The sequence below is a fragment of the Pelodiscus sinensis genome, chromosome 1 (assembly GCF_052426305.1).
Source record: "Pelodiscus sinensis isolate ZL-2025 chromosome 1, ASM5242630v1, whole genome shotgun sequence".
NCBI lineage: Eukaryota > Metazoa > Chordata > Testudines > Trionychidae > Pelodiscus > Pelodiscus sinensis.
Window position 1 is genome coordinate 10,379,035 of NC_143052.1, and position 21,606 is coordinate 10,400,640.

At 49.0% G+C, this 21,606-nt stretch overlaps 1 protein-coding gene across 3 annotated transcripts in view; it reads left to right on the plus strand.

Annotated features, from left to right (window-relative positions):
* Positions 1–21,606, plus strand: part of PFKFB3 (6-phosphofructo-2-kinase/fructose-2,6-biphosphatase 3) — a 94,465-nt gene that overhangs the window by 12,269 nt on the left and 60,590 nt on the right. The window contains exon 1 of one of the 3 annotated variants that reach the window (XR_016349547.1): positions 4,465–4,483. The exons of the other annotated variants lie outside the window; for them this stretch is intronic. The gene's annotated coding sequence lies outside the window, so the exon portion shown is untranslated. Of the gene's footprint in view, positions 1–4,464; positions 4,484–21,606 lie in introns of those variants that run through there. 3 annotated transcript variants of the gene reach the window in all.

The following is a 21,606-nucleotide window of genomic DNA, read 5'->3' on the forward strand; positions in this document are numbered from 1 at the left end:
GGAGGGGGGGTGTTTGTTTTTGGGTTTTTTTTGTATGCCCGACATGCATGGTTTTTTTTTGTTTTTGTTTTGTTTTTTTGCTTGACACAAATTTTTAGCCCGCGTATTCAGTATTTTTTTGGGAGAGCATCTAGCAACCCTACTTGCGGTCCGCAGCTGTTTTCTTTGAAGTACTATGGCCCTCACCACTTTCTGAGTTGTGCAGGCCTGCTATGGTGCATGCCAAAAATCCCCTTACCCTAGGGCTACTCAACATGTGGCCTGCAGCCTGTTCGTTTGTGGCCAGCAGTGCAGTTTGGGTTTTCAGTTGGGTTTGGGCCAAAACAAAACAAGTAGTCAGTATAATGGTCTTCTGTTGATAGGTGTTTTAGTACTTACATTCCTGTATTGTCATTGCTCATTAAAAGCGCTGTCATATGGGTGGAAATCGGGTAAATATTGCATTTTATTAATGTCAGCAGAACTGACTTAAATGGGGTCTGTGTGTTGTATAGTCTTGCCTTAATCTTTGTATTCACGCCGGTCAGTGTGAAAAGCTATTTGCGTATATATTGGCATGTCTATGCAACCACACTTCAGTTGCAGCCCTTGGCACGTGCAGTGAGTGTCACAGTGGCCCCTGGGGCTTACAACAATATATCTGGGGGAGTGTGCAGCACTGATTCCCACACAATGGTGATGGGCCTAAATCAACAGATGAAAGAAACACATGGGTGCCTGCTGGGGTTACACCTGTCCTTGATGCTTCAAGGGGTCCTGGATGTCCCATTGGGGTTGGGATCCAGTTGGTTGCACTCTTAAGAGCCCCTGCCAGTTCCCATTGGTGGAAAGTCTCCTTTTGAATTCAGCGTGCAAACCTTCAGGCTGCTAGAGGACTGGTAGGTGACTGGTCAGAATCTGGCCCTTTTGAAAACATGGAATTAGAACTAATCCAGGCCTGAGCTCTGTGTTGAATTAAGGAAGCAGCTGAAGTTTTTCAGTTGTGCAGCACTTGGCTTTGACCTGGCAGCTGAAGCAGGGTTGATCCTGAATGTGGGTTGGATCTGGAAGGGAAAATCCAAGTACTCTGGCAAATGATAGGCTGTTGGTGGCTCTTCTTGGAGCTATTTGAGCCAAGACCCCAGCATTTTGCTAGGGGACAACGTGCTACTGGGGCTGTCGTTGTTTCCATGGGGGTGTAAACCCCAAAGCCCTGAACAGTTAAAACAAAATACAAGCCAACAAAACCAGTGAGTAGGGATAGCAGGTAGCCAGGATACAAAGGCTATTTCTGCCTTTTGTTCAGGCATTTATAGTAGCTGTGCCTGCCACCAAATAATCTGAGCCCCGAATTACTCATGCATGCTGATCTAAGGTGTGTCAATCACTTCAAGTCTTTCAAGACTGGCTGGCTGCCGAACAAGTTAGTGTTGGTGCAGAAGTCCCTGAGTGAGATTTTTCTGGTTTGTGTTGCGCGGGTTATGCTAAAGGATTCTAATGATCTCTTCTGGCCTGGAACCCCAAGGTGATTCCTCTTGCAGTTGAAACTAGAAAAGATGGTTTATTTTAGCTCCTGTCCTGTGTAATGTTTCAGGTGCCATGTTTTCACTGTTCAGAACACTCTTTTTTTTAGCACTGGGCAAGGTGATGCATTTAGCTCCTGCTCAAGCACGTAGGGGTCTGACTCATCAGCTGAAAAGATGCTACATGCACGTGCAATAGAACTGTAGCTTGTACTTTTTCTGGGGTGTCCGTAAGAAGGATGTTAAATGTCGATTAACCTCACGAATTCTTATCAGTTAGTCAGTTACTCTATAGTCCTCGGGGGCGGGGCTGGCAGCCAGTGCATTCCAGCCTCACTCCTGAAGAGCCCCCTGCCAGTCTGCACTGCTGCCTCTGTATCGGAGGAAGCAGCATAGGGTGCCAGGCAGGAGCTGGTCCGTGAGGGGAGCCAATTTAAAAACCAGCTCCCCTTTGTGGACCAGCTGCTTGTTGCCCGTGCTACTACCTCTGATACAGGCAGCAGCGTGGGGTCGCAGCATCCCCTGTATAGGTGGGAGTCTGAGCTTCTGGATCTGGCATGAGCCGGAACTGAGTCTGCTCACCTGGCTCCTAATACACTTCAAATGCAGAGTCGCAGAAGAGGTAGGTCCCGGACCCAGTGCAAGCCAGGACTGAGCCGGGCTGCTGGCCAGCCTGCTAAAAAAATTACTGTCAAGGGGGGCTAGGGAAATGCATGTAGTCTATAGCATTAACCTATAAGCTTTTGCTTATCGGTTAATCGACCACACTATTACATCCCTCGTCCACAAGCCAATGCAGGCTGTGCTACACCAAATGGCCACTGTATGTCATTGCAGTTCTGCTCAGGGAGCCAAGTCTGCTTTTCCTTCTGAAGCCAAGTGGAATGGTTTCAATTTCTGTGGCACTTCTTTCCAGTCTAGCAGCTAAAGCCCACAGCAGGGAATCAGGAGGACTGGGTTGTGTTCCCAGCCCTGCTAGTGAGTTGATATGTAACCTTAGAGAAGTCCCTTAGGCCGGTCTCTTCAGAGGACCCTTGTGAAGCCAGGTACTCACCTCCCAGTGAAAGGCAATCGGTTCCTAACTCGCTTGGGTCATTGACAGTCCCAGACTCCATTTTCCTAGGTTATATGGCAGCGATTGTATCTACCTTCTGGGGAAGCCGTAAGGATTGATTGCTTAGCTTGCAAATCACCTTGATCTTGGAATGGAAGGGGTAATACATACTGCAGTGATGGGGAGAAAAGAAAATCGTAGCTAGATGTCCACAGAACTGAGAGCTCAATAAAATGAGCAGATGGGCCACTTTGCAAACTGAAACTTCCCTGGCTCACTACACCTCAGGTGCTGCTGCTTGGCTCCCAGGGGGTTGCCCTCAGGGAAACATCTCCCGGGGGTGGGGTGTGTGTGTGTGTGTGTGTGTGTGAACAAAAGCTGCTTCTGCTCAATTGGACCAAATATTTGCGCGCTCAGATGTTCTTCCCTCCCTGCCCCCCACAGCTACCCTCTCAAAATGTCTAGGGAGCAGTGAGTATTGTGCAGGGTGATTTCTGCAGAACGTCAGAGCCCGATTTCAAGGTGTTTGTGGGAAGGGCAGGAAGACAGAGCTGCCTTTATGGCATTGCTTCTGTTCCTAGGATGTCTTTCCCCGAGTGTCGAAGAACTGAATTCTTGTTAGCCCAAGTTCTGCTCTCTGAAAGGCACACGTGCCCCCCACTGTCATCCGTGAGGGGAAGGGCGAGGGTGTGCTGTGGGTGAGTGTGAACCAATATGGCCAGTATGTGAGGGACCCCAGCTTCTTTTTGAGTTGGAGCTCTCTGATTGGTTGATCTGTCACAATAGATCAACCAATCAGAGCTGCCGCTGGCAAAACGGACTCTCCCTCGCCCAATAGCGCCCTGAAGCCGTCGTCGACTCGCCGGCAGCGCGGGGTGGCTCTAGCCCCTTCTCCCCCTCCTGTGAGCAAGGGGCACAGGGCAGCGCCCCTGCCCCGCCTCCCTGCAGTACCTCCCAGGGAGGGGCACAGGAGGGTGCAGAGCCCTTGGGGCTGCCCCCCAGCCTGGAGAGGGGGCCCCCATTGCTGCCCTCAGGCCTGGAGGGGCGGTGAAGTGCCCCAGGAGGAGCAGAGGTGAGACAGGGTGGAGTCAACCGCAGGGGTGGGAACTGAGGGGGGTGCAAAACTGAGGGAGGGGTTGAGGAAGTTGAACATGTGGGGAGAGAATTAATGGCCGGTGGGGTGATGGGCAAAAGTTTGCAGCCAAAACCCTCTCACCCAATACATTCGAAAGCGGGCGCGTGAATCTTCTCTCTCACTGGGGTGATAGGCCCAAAGCAACAAGTTATTGGCTCTGTTTCACCTCCCCTCACCAAAACCCTCTTGTGTGTTAGATCTGACGTGTAGCTTTTGATCTCTGTGTCCAAGGCCAGAAGGGACCATTGCAGTCTTCTAGCCTGATCTCCCGTGGAACATGGGCCAGAGAAATTGCTCTACGAATTTCGGGGAGGCGGGGGCAGACTTAGGTAGAAAAACATCCTGTCATGATGGGATCTGTTGAAGTGAGCAATGCTGATAAAAGGACCAAGCCACAGCACCGCAACAGTCGGGCTTTATTCCTTCCTCCTCCGACTGCTGACCTCCCTCTCTCATCAAAGAAAGCACTTTCCAAGTTTTTAGCTGTCCCTGAGCTATAGCACGCCCTATTGGGAGACTGGGTATTGTAGCAGGGTGACTGAGTCTGGGTAGAATTTGCTTTGCTTTACTACTCCGGTGGCCTGCTGTGTCTTTGGCTGTATTCCAGTTGGATGTCGTTGGGTTGTACAGCTCTGCGGGATGCAAGCCTGTAGAGACTCGTAGGTTGTCTTGTTAAATATCTGGGCCCTCCTTTACTCTGGCTGAGAGGTTGTAATAATACTTTGCATTGGCGTACGGACGGTAAGGATCGAAGCTCCGAACACCCCGAGGAGGTCCGTGTCTTACAGATGGGTAAGCGGAGTCCCAGCGGGGATAAGGGCATGGGATTATGTGACGTTGGCCTGAGTGGCCCTTTTCCATGAGGGGGATGGGTGGTGAGTGCTTAGCATCCCGCAGGATGCTAGATGCCAGTGGCAAAGCTAAACCTGGATCCCAGATCTCCTGAGTCACAGGCCTGGGGCTTCACCCCAGCATCATCTTGGCTTGGATAAATATGTATCTGGAAAGATTACCCAGCAAACTCCGTGATCATGGGCTGGAAAGTCCCCTTTCTTCCCACCCCTTGACTGTGCAGGTTACTTCCTTGCAGCTGTTTGCTAGGTGTGGGGTAGTGAGTAAGTACCCTCTCCCCGTTCAGGGAGGCCTTATCTTTCCCAGTACGAATCGTGACTAAGAGCAGCCCAGAAAGGAGGGTTCTTTTCCCCTCCCATCTACTACCCAGTCTCCCAGCCTTTCCTTGTGAAGGTCTGCGCACACACAGCCTCTTTCTGTGAGAGTGGTATCATGGGGCAGGCCAGCTCTGGAGTAGGGGGCAGAGCACCAGCTACTCTGGGCCTGACTCTGGTTAGGCTGAGTGCCTCTAACTTCTTATGAATCTGGCAATCACTGAAAGGAAAGGTTTTTCTCAAGACATGCTTGTTTTTCCTAGCCTGGCCCTTGTGGGAGAGTCCTGTGCAATTGTGAGCAGCTGGTCTGAAGCCCCCCAGTAAGCTTGCAGCGTGCACTCTACAGTTCAGGTAGCCATACCCCAGCCAGCTCTGATCATGGAGCAGCGAGTCCATAGCTAGCCCTGTGAGTAATTCTGCCGGGTTCTGGGCGGGTTCGCACAGCTCGTGCTGAGGTGCACGCGCTCGTGGCTTCGCCGCTCCGCAACACGAGCCAGTGTGGTAAAAGCAAGCTGAGCAATACCTACCCAAGCTGCAATTACCCTGTGATTACAGGGTTGATGTACGGTTTTTGGCTTGATAGCTGGATGGTGATTTTACTTGCATGAGTTCATTTGAAAGATGGTTCTGTTGAAATGGTTTTTCTTGCCCTGTATCAGACCACGCTGCAGGCTCCGAGATAAAAGGCTTCTCCCTTTACATTTGCTGCCACAAAGAGGGGGCTGGAAGTCAGGCACAAGCGAGGCGGCTGGTTGTCAGGTAAACGATGGGGCTCTGATTCATCGTTGCCTCATGAGCAGATCGGCAGATAAGCAGCCAGCCTTTAAAGGCGCCTGACAAAGGAAAGGCTCCCACGCCTCTTCACCTGAAGCATGCCTCCAGCATAAAAGAAGAAAAGCCCAAGATTTGAGGGAGTGTGGGGGAGGATCTCTGAGGGCCGCTGTCAAGGCTTGAGCATGTTGCTGGTGCTCCTGCCGTACGGCAGAGATGCTGGCGTTTGGCGGACACGCTGCCTTTACGTGCAGATCTCCCTTCCTGCACTGGAGGCTCTCGGACCATCCATCTTTCGCTCCTCTCTGGAGGAAGACTCCCTCCTTTGGAGCTTATTTGTAAAGTCTTTCATGCTGCAATGGAAGAACTTTGCAGCTGGGCTTCATTGAGAGTTTTGGGGTCAAATCCTGGCCTGCCTGGCTCAGGAGAGGGACAGGAAGAAGATGCTTTAGGGAGCTGCCTCCTCCCCATCCTGCCAAGGCAGGAAAAGGGGTGGCAAGAGACGGGACCTCTGGACTGCTAGGACTCAGGTCCAGCAACACTGGGTCCCAAAGAAGGGAGGCCAGTCCTCAGCTGCTGTTGGCAGTGGTCACTAGGGGGCAGCACAGACTGGAGCAGTGGCAAGAAGTGTTGCAGCATGTCCTGAACCAGCTGGCTGTGTGGGTCAGGCCCCTTTCCTGGGCTGGTCCTGCTCTTCTGGCTTCCCCCTTTTCAATCCCAGCATGCCTCTGGAGAGAGAGAGGTCAGAGTCTCTGGTGTAATCTGGCCCATTTAAACAGTGCCATCTTGAGAGCCAAAATGCAGGACAATGTAGCACTTTAAAGACTAACAAGATGGTTTATTAGATGATGAGCTTTCGTGGGCCAGACCCACTTCCTCAGATCAAATAGTGGAAGAAAGTAGTCACAACCATATATACCAAAGGATACAATTAAAAAAATGAACAAATATGAAAAGGACAAATCACATTGCAGAACAGAAGGGGGATGCGGGGGGGGGGGGGAGGGAGAGGAAGGAAGGTAAGTGTCTGTGAATTGATGATATTAAAGGTAGGGAGAGTGGGATGTTTGTGAGTTAATGGTATTACAGGTGATAATTGGGGAAACTGTCTTGGTAATGGGTGAGATAATTCAAATTCTTGTTAAGTCCTTGTTGGCAAGTGTCGAATTTTAACATGAATGACAGTTCAGAGGATTCCCTTTCAAGTGCAGATGTAAAAGGTCTTTGTAGCAGAAAGCAGGTGGCTAAGTCATTTAGAGAGTGTCCTTTCTGGTTAAAGTGGCAAGAAACTGTTTTCCCTTTGTGATCTTGTCTGATATCTGTTTTGTGGGCATTAATCCTTTGGCGAAGTGTCTGAGATGTTTGTCCAATGTACATAGCAGACGGACACTTTCGGCACATGATAGCATAGATTATATTTCTGGATGCGCAGGAATATGTGTTCTTGATCTTATAACTCACTTGGTTAGGTCCAATAATGGTATCAGCAGAATGAATATGTGGACAAAGCTGGCAATGGGGTTTGTTGCAAGTGTGACCTAGCATTGCATCTCCGCCACTAACGCTCCCTGTGTCTATGCGAACGCCACTCGGTGCATGCTCTGCCGTGGGACGTTGCGGGTGGCTTAAGCAGAAAGGCAGCGTGGTGGCCTGGGTAGAGCACTGGTTTGGGGCCCAGGGCATCTGGGTTCTGTTGGAGGCTGTGCCGTGTAACTTCCGGCATGTCCCTCCCTCTCTTGAGGCCTCTCTCCTCCTTTTGTGTGTTTGCCTTGCTGAGCTAGGCAGTGAACTCGCCAGGGCAGGACTAGCGCCGTGGGACCCCAGTCCTGGCTGAAGAGTCTGGCTGCCACAGCTGTACTGGTGGCTGACGCCCGCGCGTGCTGCCACTGGGAACATCGCCTGGTGTGTCGCAGCCAGCTTTGTTTTTCCAGCAAGGCTATTGGATCTGAAGTTCAGGACTGGACACGATGAGTAGGGGATGTTTGATTCCAAACAGATAGCTAGTTAGGAGGTGTCAGATCCTGTTCAGCACCCCTGAGAGGTATGATTTGACTTGCTAGAGGCCCCAGTGAGCTTGCTCATTTCTGTCCACGGCATACTCCACAATCAATAGGAACAAGGGTGACTGCACCAAGGAGTGCATAATCCACATAGGCAGCCAGTACAGCTCTGTTTTAGCTATCACTGTCATTTCTGTTACGTGGCATCTGGCTAGCGTGTCACAATGCACCAGATCAGGGGTGGCCAACCCATTAAACGAAGAGAGCCGAAACAGCGGCGGGAAAAATGCAAAAAGCTGCACCAGAATTGTTCAACCAAAAAAAAAAAAAAAAAAGACTCTGCCCCTTTAAAAGCTGCAGGTTAGGCTTTTTGGCAGCCACAGGCTCCTGCTGGCCGACGCCATTTTGCCGCGCCGGACGGCTCCCCTTCACCTGTTGAGCACAGGGAGTTGGGGGCCGTTTGTAGGGGTGCATGGGGCAGCTTCGCGAGCCACACTTTAAGGGGTAGCTCATGAGCTGCGAGGGAGGCTTTATGAGCCACGGGTTGGCCAACCCACTCTCTGGTGCAGGGGTGGTCACAGATCAATGGGTAGGGGTTTCCTGTGTCCCTCCCAGAGCACTAGGCACTCCGTGTAGCACAGGGGTTGGGAATCCACGGCCCAGGCGGGTCTGGATGCAGCCCCTGGCTTGCCTGGATCCAGCCCCCTAAGGCTCAGGGCTCTTCCCCCCCCAGCATTGGAGAATTAATACTATTACTCCAGCCCCCTGCTGCCTCCCCACAGGGCTGGACTGCACAAGATCTCCTTGGCACCAGTTGACTGGTAGGCAAAGGGAACGTGAGAGTGTCGTGTTTCTCCTTCTCGCATCATTTAGGAATTTGAGGTTTGGGGTTTTTTTTGCTTCTCACTTGTATGTGGCCCCTGACCCCCAAAAAGGTTCCCCATCCCTGGTCTAGCAGATCAGCACTGGCAGATTTCATAGGTGCTACGTTTCAATTACTAGGTTCCCTGGACAATAATTGTATATATGGGATAGTACGCTGCATTTCTCCTTCAGAATTTTTTTACAAACATTAGTTCAATTAATCTTACAAATCCTCAGTGAGGAGGGAAGGGTTATCAGCCTCAGTTTACAGAGAAGGGGAAACAGAAGTCAATGACATCCAAGGTCAGGACTTGAATTCCTGGCTCCCAGCCCCCTCTTCTAACCCCTAGTCCACAATTACTTAAATCTGTTGCCTTTTTTCTCCGTCTCCCCTGTTGTGTTCAGTTTGTGCAATTTGATAGGCTTGGTGTTTGTATTTCAGAAATTACTGAAGAGGTGGATCTTAACTGTTTGGATTGAGGGTTCCTCCCCCACGTCTTGCTGGGTCTAAGATGCATCATGAAGATGCAAATGCTATTCTGGCCCTCGCAGCGCTATTCACACTTTTCCTTTCTGATCCTGGAGGATTATTTTTTAATGATCTTTTCTTACTGAGCTTTGGGTTTTCCCATGAGAATGTAGATGTGAAGCCCCACCCGGAGTTTGACACTTCTGCGTATATACGCAGATGGACAAGTGTGGACAAACTCCCTCCATGACTCCCTGCAGCCCAATCATTAGGGTCTGTGGTCCAGTCCATCCTAAACCTTTCGGAGACTGCCAAGAAGCAGGCCAGTGGTGGTGGTTTTCCTTGTGGTGCAGAGAGGGATGAATGTTTTGCTACATGGAACTGCATTGACACCCTCTCTTGTGCTTATTTCCTTCTAAGGAAAACAACCACTTCTCCCTTCACCACCTCTTGAGGCTTTTTTCTCCTTTCTTTTGTCTCCTTCTCTGCTTCCTCTACATTTCTTTTGTGGCAGTTCGTTTCCATTCCCTCTGTCCCTCTCTGGATTTGCCACTTTTCTCCTGAATTTCAAGCTGTTGTTTCCCACCTGTTGGCGTCAAAAAACCTGGTGGACCTGCCAGGCTGTGTCAAACCCACAATTCATCTAGTGCAGTGTCGGACAGTAGCCAACAGCTCTTTCAGAGGAGGGTGCAAACAATCATGTAGAAGGACACGTGTGATCATCTGCCCTTCATGAAGGTCTCATCCTACCCTGTAAGAGAGCTGAAGCATGAGTTTTTCTCTCCCTTCCAACATTAGTCTTTATTAGCAGTAGCTATTCTAATGCTAGATAGTCTGTCTATGCATGTAAGTATCCAATCCCTCTTTGCACCTTCACAATTGGGCCTTGTTTTCTGTAGCTACTTCCTCCCCGCTACCTATCAGCAACGAGTACAGCTGGCTGCTGCTCTGTTTTGTTCCAGCTGCTGCTGTTGGTGGCTCTTGCTGGCTGGCTTTCTTGTTGCTGACAGGCACGGAGTAAGCCACTGATTGATGGGATGGCTCTGTCGTGCATCTGATCCAGGCTTCCCGCAGATCCCACACACGTCCAAGGCCTGGGGAATGCAGCTCAATGTGCAGACGGGGCACAAACAGGGATTTGATACTGGATGGCAATATGATGTTGTTGTCCTGGAAGTCTTACTTGGCCTCGCTGGTTGCTGTCCTTTCGTAGCAAATGTACAGTACCTCTGCACATGCTGTCCAGGTTGACACCAGGGTCCCCTACGTACATTACTTCTGCTGGAACGTGGGAGCCAGTTGAAAAATACTGTCTTGCAGCGTTGTTGCTGGGTGTCTTAATCTGACTGAAAATAACAAGCACAGGTGGCATGGAAATTCACAGCAGACTTGGCAGGGAGAAACCAGCTGCCTACAGTGGCTGCTTCCCCAGCGTAGCTGAGGGTGTGTGTAAGTTGCTTGCAGGGGGTGCCAGTTAACTTCCATCCCTCATGGATGGACAGATGCCCATTTCTAAAATGTATAGCAAAACGCTAAAGAAGGCCTGCTGGAGGGGGCTAATTATTAGTATGACAACAGCACCTGGTTGCCCCATCTGAGATTAGGATGACCTTGTACTGGGTGTGGCACAGAACTAACGAGACACAGGGCTGGTTTCAGTGAGCTTCCAGACTGAACAGCTGAGACAGGTAACAGGCGGCTGGGGAAACAGACACGTAGAGGAAGTGACTTGCCCATGATCATGCAACAGGTCTGGAGTCCCTGGCCATTAGGCTCTACTGTCCTTTGCTGCTTGTTTCTTTACTTGAACCTCAGACACCAAGGCTTCAGTTTTTTTTTTTTCTGGCATTGTGCTTTGCAAGAGACCTTTGTGATAGATTCAGGGATGTTAACTCCCTCCCACCTTCATTGCAAAGGCCGTGTTGACTCTTTCACAAGGAGAGCTTTCCTTCAGGGTGTTGGTGAAACTGGTGAAAACAACTGGAACACAAGCGATGTTCCCTCTAATTTTTTTTCCCCACGTGTGTAGAATAAATTTTATGTGCACTGAGACGTGCAGATGTGCATCACCAGTAGAAACACATGCTGCCAGCTAATCAGCTGGGTGACATTTGAATCTCTCCTGGGTGGCCACTCAAGTGCTCAGCTTACAGGGAACCCTGAACCCGAACATTTTGAGCAGTTTGACTCTCAACCTTCTCCTCTTCACTGAATAGGGTTTCACTTCCATGGCATCGGTAGTGTCCTCATTCCAGCGTTCTCACATGAGATACTTCCAGGGATGGGCAGATGCGAATTTCTAGGGTATGTCTACACTGCACTGTAAACCTGGGCTCAGACTTGGGTATGAGCCCCCAACCTCCTTCTGTCCACACAGAAATCAATCTGACTTAGGCCAGGAATACCCTCTGGATTCAGGCCTGTGGACTCAACTGGGAGGGTGAATCCGAGCCCAAGGTCCTGCTTAGATCTGGTCTACGCCCTATCGTTTTGCAGCGTAGACACAAGTCATGCTGCAGACCTGTGTCAGAAGGTCTGCTTGCTATTGCAGTATGGACGTTAGCTTAGCTGTGATTGCCGGGTCCAGCGATTGTAAACCTGGGTTTACAGTTCAGTGTGGATGACCAAGCACTGTCTGGGAAACCCCCGAGACCACAAGCCCAGGTCCCATGGACCTGTCTTCAGGAGTGAGTGTTCACTGCATTCTAATGTCAGACAGTCAGAAAAAATACTTTCTTGTGCCTCTGGAATGGGAAATCTGCAGAGGTCACACCCTGAAGCACCACAACCATTTGGGGAGCAAAGACCTGAGGCTGACAGTCCCCCGCCCAAACTACAACTCCATAGGCCTGTCCTGAATACTGCAGCACAGTGCTTCAAAAGCCAAACCTCTGCTAGAAACCAGGGCCAGGTAGGTCCTGCTCAGGAAACCTCTGACCCTTGGCATGTGCCCTTAAGTGCCAACAGGCGGAACCAAACCTGGGACCTGTGGCATGTTGCACGAACCTCTACAGCAGTGGTCTCCAACCTTTTTAAGCACAAGATCACTTTCTGAATTTAAGTGCAATCCAAGATCTCTCTCAAACCCAAATACCCGTGCCCCTTCTCCGAGGTCCCACCCCTGCTCACACCATCCTCCCTCCCTCCCACGCCTCCCTTTCATCAGGCAGAGGGTTGTGATGTAGGCTCTGATCTTGGGCTAAGTGATTTAGAGTGTGAGAGGGGCTCTGAGCTGAGCCTGGGCAGGACCTCGGGGTGCAGAAGGGGGTTCATGGCTAGGGCAGGGGATTGGTGCTGCTCCAGCTGGACACTGCTTATCCCAGGCTAAGGCAGGCTCACCCCTGCTCTGGCCCTGCACCACTCTCAGAAACAGCCAGCAAACTCCCTCCCATCCCAAGCCCAGTTGTTCCCCCTCTTTGCTCTGTGGAGATAGAGTACAGGAGGGAAGAGGGAGCACCCTGACATAAGTACCACTCTTCTCCCTTCTCTGGTCTGTACCGCAAGCAGGAGGCTCCCGGAGAGGGGCGTCTCCAAGGCAAAGGGCGGGGGGTGCGCAGCTGTGTGGGGAAGGGCAGATGAAGCGCTGCACTTGCTAGCCTCTTGACCAAACTGGTCAGGGTCACCTGTCAGAGGCTCCAAGATCTGCCCGTAGATCCCGATCGACTGGTTGGTGACCACTGCTCTACAGCTTGAACTAGAAGCCAGCTGGCTCTCAGCTAAGGCTGTGGAGTAGACTCTGTGTGTAAGTGGTATAGGTGCCACTCTATGAGCCAGCACACCACACCCAGCAGGGGGGTGGGTTACAGGGTGCCTTTTAAAGGGGTGTGTGTGGGGGGGGTGGAGGGGTAGGCACCCGGGTAGGGAGCTCTATCCAGGCCGCAGCATGCTGTGGAGGCGGCACTGATGGAGTTAAGCCGTTCCCATAAACCCCAGGAATGGCCATTCGGCAGCTGAAATGTGAAACCCTTTAGTCTGATTTTTTTTTTTTTTTTTCTTAGCACCTCCCCACACTGCGGTGCTGCTGGCTAGTTTGTAAACTTGTTTATCAAATTGGTTTTGAAAAGAGCCTTTACCTCGGGATGTGCAGCAGCCAGACAGGTGACAACTTAACAATTCAGGGAAAGTTCCCCGGGCGTAGTGCCTGGCAGGATCCTGTATCTGCCTCCCGAAAAGGACAATCATTTTCCTATGTAGGTAAACAGCCAGGCTGCTTGGGGAGTTCTCCTCCCCCTCGCCCATGTGAACACTCGGACCACAGCACTGGCTGTGCATGCTCTCTTCACATGTGCAACACAGAAGGAAGTGCTGTGTTGGGCTCACATCTCCTCCCACTCTCAGCCTGACCTTGCCATCAACAGCTCTGTTAATAGCTGTCTCTCCTCCCTGGACATGTGAAAGGGGCATGCACAGTTATTGTTGCTGCTTCCCTGCCTTTTCTGCTCAGAACCCATTTCCAAGAAACCTTGGGAACAGCTGAGCATGGTAAACAAGAGGAGTGTTAACTCCCTGGTGGTTGATGTTTTGCAGGGCGCTCGAGGGAGAAGACACATAGATTTTTTTTTTTCAAGCTTCCAGGCTTCACCAGTGACTTTCCTCTAACTTCTGCTGTAGGTTGAGGACTGCAGGGGACATCCAAAATGTCATTCTCAGGGTGTGGAAATAGTCCAGTCAGCAGTATGGAGGTTTGCACTGTCTGGGCTCATCGGGGATTGATCTCTGCTTGAAGCAGGGGTAACCCCTGACTAGTTCAGTTGGTGCAAACTCTGGCTTTCCTTTTCTGTGTGTAGCACCGACAGACCCCAGACATCAGCAGGCACTAGCACTACACCAGAGGTGAAAGTGGGTGGGCTGGTACGGTGTACTGGGAAGAACCAGCTGATGGTACCAGCCCATCGGGGGCTGACAGCCACTGGGGGTCCTGGGGCAAAGTGGGAGGCCCAGCTCCATGCCTCCGGAAGGGCTGATGCCAAGGTTTGACTGGCCCTCTGCCCCGCCTCCCATCCCTCAAAACTGTGCAGCGCTCTGGCGCTCCCGCGGCACTTCAAAGGGACTCTGTGTGCCCAGCCACCACTGCTGCTGTGGCAGTGGCTGGGAACTCTGGGCCCCTTTGAATGGCCAAGCCCCAGGGCAGTTATCCTCTTTGCCCCCCCCATCCCCTCAACCCCATCGACTTGCCTGCACCAGCCGCGTCCAGGAGCTCTATGCCCTTTAAAATCCCTATTTCTGCCACCCCACCCCTGTCGGTGGCCCTGCAGGCGGGGTCTGGCAGTCAGACCATACCGGTAGGACTGCTGATGAGGCAGGGGGAGAGGCAGCAACGTTATGTCAGGTGTGTACCAAGAGGCCCAAGCAATTCAAATTGTTGCTGAGCCTGAAAGAAGGAAAACAGGAACGTAGGTCAGATATGAAGGTGATGTTCCTCACGGTGAGCTCTATCGACCTGAGGAATAATTTCCCAAGGGAAGGGGTTGGATTCTCCACTTCACCTCTGTGGATGCTCTCTGGAATGATGCACGAGGTGGACCTCGGGTCAGTGAGTGTCTGCGGGTTTTTTTTTTTTTTTTATAGATTAAAGTGCTGCTGGTGGCTACATGTTTTGCATGGAAAACATGATCAGTCTGGTTTAATTACAGAGCATATAAACCAAGTACAATAAATCCATTCAGTAAATATGAACTAATGAGTATAACTCAGGAGAGGGAAGGGGCATTTAGATGTTTATACAAAAAGAAGGAAGTTTGGACTGAAGGAGATCTTTCTTAATTTCTGGATGCCAAATTGCAGACAACGTATGGTCTCCTTTCTGGGCTGGCTTCTAGCTTGGTTCTGTTCTGGCAGTCCTATTGATAAAGCTTTGTGTTTGCAATAGTGCAGCTACTTAGGTGTAGCTACCCTTCGACACTCTCTAAGGTGGGATGTGCGTGATGAAGGTCAGTGAAGCAGATGAATCCACCCATGTTTCTGAGATATGTGATTGCAAAGGGACAAAGCTGTTGGTCATGTTAAGAGAACTGCACAGAGGATGCCTGCCAGTCAGAATAGAATTCGCACATGACTCAGTGACGTGTGGTCTGGAAGCAGTTGCATTAAATGAAAGATCGGAAAGCAGGAGGCAGTAAAGATAAGTCCATCAAAAGATGGCCTGTGTAAAGAGGAATAACTTTAAGACCACAGAAGAAGCTAGGACAGTAGGATGTGTAATCCAAGGTGTGCGAGTGGCTACAGTTGAAAAGATTACAGTGGGGGAACACTGTAGAAGATAAACTGATGATAGGGTGCCAAAGAAGACAATGCAGATGTGACCAAGGCCAAGTCCAGCCTAGAAGCTGACCACAGACTTGATGGCTACACATTGTAGTATTCAGCATGTGATCATCAAGGTGGTTTTAATGGAGAAACAAGCCATGGGCAGGAATGAATAGCACTCCTGTGAGTGCCGGGGACTGGACTTGGTGACCTTTCAAGATCCCTTCCAGTTCTAATATTCTGTGATCACTTCAGTCACGGGGGGAATGAAGGGGATGACCCTCCCCCCCCAGCAGACCCTCCCCCCCCCCAGCAGACCAGGCTTTTCTTGCCTACCCCTGGGGTAGAGCAGCTGGGGGCTGCCGGGTTGGTCCCGCAGCGCTGCTCCGGACCAACCAGGTAGCACCCCAGCTGCTCTGCCCCAGACGTCCCCAAGTCAGCAGCTGCTGAAACTGACCAGTGCTGACTACAGGAAGCCCGAGGCAGAGTTGCTCTGCCCCAGGCTTCCTGGAATCAGCCGCTGATCAGTTTCAGCAGCAGCTGACTTGGGGACGCCTGGGTTTCTTAAGCTGAATCTGTATGTAAGTCAGAACTGGCGTCCAGATTCAGCCGCGGTTGAAACTGATCAGTTTCAGCAGTGGCTGACGCCAGTTCCGACTTACATACAGATTCAACTTAAGAACAAACCTACGGTCCCTATCTTGTACGTAACCCGGGGTCTGCCTGTATAGCAAATTTAATGTCAGCCAGAGTCTTAGCTGCATGTTAGCAGGGAATGCTCTGTGCTTTGCTCAGTAAAATATCTGACAGAGGGCTGAGCTTTTTCAGGGTACCTAAAGGAGGTAGGCAGCAAACCTCCACTGGGTGCCACGCTGTTAGAGCAATGGCATGTCCTGCCCTGGGCCTGACCCTGGGAAATGTTTATTTGGGAATGGCCAGCAGACTCTGAATGGGCCAGTGCCTAACTGTCTTCAGATCCCTTGTTGACTCAGACTGCTCTGTGACAGTTGTTTGAATCAGCAAGTGTTCCAGGCAAAATCGCAGGGCTCTGAAATGTGAAACGGTAGCTCTGATGTTGCTCTCGCTGTGGCATCCATGGGAGCAAAGCCAGGAGACCAAACTTAGTCACTGTCAACAGTGATCCTCCGCTTTCAAGGAAATGAAGGTGCAGACTGTGCTGTATCCTCTGAAACCTCAGGTTTTGTTTTGAGGGATGGGGAAAAATAAATTTTCAGCCTTCCTAGGAGCTATCCGCATATCCATGCCTGATCTACCAAAGCATAATCTACTTGGTCAGTTGTATAGCCAGCAAGACTGGAACCATAGATAAAAATAGTGTGACTTTCCCCTGGTCATCTGAACAGGATGTCAATAAATATTATAATGAAGTGACTCTTGCATGTGGGTGCACCACTACCATATATATTTGGGGATCTGCTCTGGTCAACTGCATGTTACAGGCCCGGTACAGCTAAACTTCTAAAAAGGACTTGTCTTTAGCTCAAGTGACGGGAGCCTTTGCTTTTGGAGCAAGGGAACTAGAGTTCTTATCCCTGCTATTGTTCCGAAGTGCCAAGTCATATAATGTGCAGCGTCCTGACAACAACTGTGAAGTGCTGAAGTACCCAATGTTCTGACTCATTGTTACATAATAAACCCCCAAACTTAGTAAGTAAACATCCAAGTGAGTTTTTTAATAGCTATTAAATATGTCATTGTGGGTTGGAAAATGTAAATGCCTTTGGGAAAATATGTTCACATGAAGCACTAAATATTGTTTTAGCTTGTCCCACAATTTCAGAGAAATTCCCTGTTTAATGTTGGTTAGGGAAGGTTGGAAAATGTCTATGAAAAGTGGATGCACAATTGTATGAATATTTTCATATGGTTTTCTCCCCATGGTTTCAGCCAGACCTCCACTTAGTGAAGTCTGTAAATTCATTAAATGAAATTTACAAATTACAAACAGTTGGTTTAAGTTGAAGCATAAATTAGATTTACTTTAAATCGTTGTCCTATGTAAAGGAAAAGCCAAGTAGCCACTACTGGGGGGGGGGAGGGGGAATGGTGGTTGTTCAACATCTGCATTCCAGTGATTGGTCTCATCTGATTTCTACCCCAAAAATTGGCTAGGAAAGCTGATTAAAATAAACTGAGGTTCTGAAAGATTATATATGGTAGGCGTCAACGGGAAACGGCTGTTAATATCTATTGGCTTCCGGATTCAACCCCATATTCACTTCTAAAAGTAGTCGGTTGGGAACAGTTTCTAAGCTGTTGTGAGACATAATTAACAAATGTTCTCCCCTTGGAGAATATGGCATATCGGAGCCTCTGGGTGAAAGGTAGTTAGGTTGGGACTATTAGGAGCTCTTGAGAAACGAACGATTTCAGTTTCAGAGGGGTAGCCATGTTAGTCTGTAATTGAAAAAACTTAAACAGCGGGTGCTACAGGACAGGTTTTTTTTTTAAAGTTTTTCCTCTATCTCAGTTCAGTTGAACACGTAGCTCACAAATGGCTCTAGAAGAGGGGATGAAAGAAGATTGAATACGACAGTAGAAACGGATCTCCCCTCTCACATCAGGAAGTCCAGGTCAGGGCTGAGGCATATTGGAGGAGGTGGAGTGGGGGAAGCCAACCCAGCAGCTGCCTGGACTATATCTGTTCTGGGGTAACCGAAGTATTCAAGCTCTGGTATTAATGTGGCACCAGTGCTTGCTTTCTATAAATAAGAGGTGGGGAGGTAACTGATTGCCAGAAGATCAGTGGTGTTTTGTGACATCACCTGCTTTGTTTTAAAATGCAAATGACGAGACAAGACTGGATTATCTTTGCCTATCTAAATGAACCAGCATTTTGGCAACTGAAACGGCACAGGCTGGGTAGAGCCAATCAGAGACACAAGGTGCTACACATGATCTCTGATTATTTGCCTTGTGTTTGCCTTGGATAGTCTGCCTTTGAGAAGATTCTGCCATTTGGGCAGATTCTGCCATTTCTAGCAGACGTCACTCTTACGGAGTTAGGGACTATCGCATGGGGAGAGCCAGTTCAGTTTACAGTAAGCCAGACTTCAATTAGAAGTGATGGGCTCCATGCAGGAATCACTGGGCGAGGTCTATGGCTTGTCTTATGCAAGTTGGAACAGTTGATCAGAATGGTCCGTTAAAATCTTGGAGTCAAGTGTTTGGTCTGATCCTTCAAACTGATAGGAATTCTCCTTGCACTGTGTGCATAGGTATAGTGCATCCTCACTGTTCTAAAGTTGCATCTGTACAGCAGCTATGGAATCATAAACTTTGCTAACTTGGTGATTCCATTAGCTAAATATTGTCTCCATTTAAAAGGCGGGGAAACTGAGGCACAGGTCTGATTTGCCCGTGCATTACCTTCTGCAGTTATTTACTCCCCTGGGTATAATCTCACCATTCCAGCTGAATGGACAATCAGGCCCATTGAGTTTAAATAACTTGCCCAAGGCTATGCACACATAGCCAGAGGGGATGTTGCAGTCAGAACTTGTCAGAGCCTTGTTTCTAGACCTATAATTGGTTTGCGGTACTAGGCTGCTTAAAAGCCTAACTTCACTGATTCCCTACCCAGAGGTTTGGAGGGGAGGGTCCTTTAGCCATGGGTGGGCTTATATCCACCACTTCCTGGAACCCAAAAGGATCACTGATCAATAATTGTAACAAATGTCCCTTTTTCATCTTTTATTTGATTCGTTGCTTAAGCCAGCGGTTTGCAGGCAAACTTTATACAGCTGATTTTGCTAAAAATGTCTGTTTGCTTTTGCATCTTTGTTGATTATTGTAGTGATTTTAATCTAAAGGGAATCATCTCTCTCTAACCCATTTTACTCCATGAAGACTCAAAGTTGTGCTCATATAGAAGGTGACTGTTAGTCCCCATGGTAGCAGTGGGCTTGTCACTGCCATTTGGTTTATGACATCGCCGGATAAATTAAGCCCGGGAAGGTGGCAGGGTTGAAAGACACAGGGACCTCAGCTTTCCCACACGGCAGTGATGGGATAACTAGGGCAATGGATAAAAGGTAATTTTAAATGAGAGCGCAGAAAATGCTTCCTAGCCGTGAGGTCCATTGGATAATGTAACTTGCTTTCTCAGGCCTTGTCTCCATTTACAGGAAGATTGATGCTGCGGAGATTGATCTCCCGGGGATCAATTTAGCCGGTATAGTAAGGACCCACTAAATCAACTGCTGATCACACTTACATTGACTCTGGTACTCCACCAGGTTGTGAGAAGTTTGGGGAACCGATGGGAGAGTTTCTCCTGTTGACCTCTTCCTCCACCCTCACCCCCTGCAGTAGGGACACTGGAAATTTGAACTAAAGTATGTCGACTCCAGCTACGCTATTCGCATAGCTGGAGTTGTGCATCTTGGAGTTTGCCCCCTAGTGTAGACCTGGCCAAAAGGTGAGATTCCGGTCTGGTTGCTCATGCTGAGTAGCACAATTAGCCCCATTAAAATGAATGGGACTGATGACAGAGTGAGTTTGCAGGACTTAATCTGTAGTCCACTTCAATGGGCTGTGGATCAGATTCATAGACTGAGTATAAAGGTGCAAGAAACTGACCCTAAAAGAGGCCTATTATTAAAACTCTAATGCCCTGCTTTTAAAGGGCCAGGATCTTAGCTGATGTAAATCTGAATAGCGCCCTTGATCTGAGTGGTCATTTTCAGCAGCTGTGAATCTGAATCTGGATCAGTACACCTGAGACTTCCAAATCACTTTACAAATTCTAATGCTCCAAATGCACCCTTGGGAGGTGAAGAGTTATTGTTCCCATTGTTTGTCTAATAGTGATTAAGTGACCCAGCCATGGTCACAGTGAGTGAATAGCAGACTTGGGAATAGAATTTAGTTACAAAAGCTTGAAGCCCAATTCGTGCTGGTACAACTATGGGTACTGGAGAACTGCAGGTGTAAGACCGTGTCTATCAGAGTTTGAATTGAATGCCCTGGAATATTGATGTTTGGATCCAGACTTAACCTTTGCATCCAGCCTGTATTTCTATAAGGACTGGATCAAATCATCCAGATTGACCCATACTGACTATACCGGCTAAACTGACCCTTTACTTTCTATGTGGATAAGGGAGAAGCGGTGGATGTCATATACCTAGACTTTAGTAAGGCATTTGATACAGTCTCGCATGATATTCTTATTGATAAACTAGGCAAATATAACTTAGATAGGGCCACGATAAGGTGGGTGCATAATTGGCTGGATAACCGTAGTCAGAGAGTTGTTGTTAACGGTGCTAAATCCTGCTGGAAAGGGATAACAAGTGGAGTTCCACAAGGGTCTGTTTTGGGACCCGTACTGTTCAATATCTTCATCAATGATGTAGATATTGGGATAGAGTACGCTTATTAAGTTTGCAGATGATACCAAACTGGGTGGGGTTGCGACTTCTTTGGAGGATAGGGACATAATTAAAAATGACCTTAGCAAGTTAGAGAAATGGTCAGAGGTAAACAGGATGAGGTTTAATAAAGAGAAATGCAAAGTGCTCCACTTAGGAAGGAACAATCAGTTCCATACATACAAGATGGGAAGCGACTGTCTAGGAAGGAGCATGGCGGAAAGGGATCTAGGGGTCATAGTGGACCACAAGTTGAATATGAGTCAACAGTGTGATGCTGTTGCAAAAAAAGCAAATATGATTCTAGGTTGTATCAACAGGTGTGTTGTAAGCAAAACTCGTGAAGTCATTCCGCTCTTCTCTGCACTAGTTAGGCCTCAGCTGGAGTACTGTGTCTAGTTCTGGGCGCCACATTTCAAGAAAGATGTGGAGAAATTGGAAAGGGTACAGAGAAGAGCGACAAGAATGATTAAAGGTCTAGAGAACATGACCTATGAAGCCAGGCTTCATGAACTGGGCTTGTTTAGTTTGGAAAAAAGAAGATTAAGGGGGGACATGATAGCGGTTTTCAAATATCTAAAAGGGTGTCACAAGGAGGAAGGAGAAAATTCGTTCCTCTTGGTTTCTGAGGACAGGACAAAGAGTAATGGGCTTAAAGTGCAGCAAGGGAAGTTTAGATTGGACATTAGGAAAAAATTCCTAACTGTCAGGGTGGTCAAATATTGGAATAAATTGCCAAGGGAGGTGGTGGAATCTCCCTCTCTGGAGATATTTAAAAACAGGTTAGATAGACATCTGTCAGGGATGGTGTAGACAGAGCTTGGTCCTGCCTTGAAGGCGGGGGGCTGGACTCAATGACCTCTCAAGGTCCCTTCCAGTCCTATGATTCTGTGATTCTATGTATGTGAGACTAAAGAATGACGATTGTGGGTTAGAGCCACAGTCAGTTACTTCATGATGTAGCAATTTGTTAAATGGCCTCATGCTTTGGTTTTATCCAATG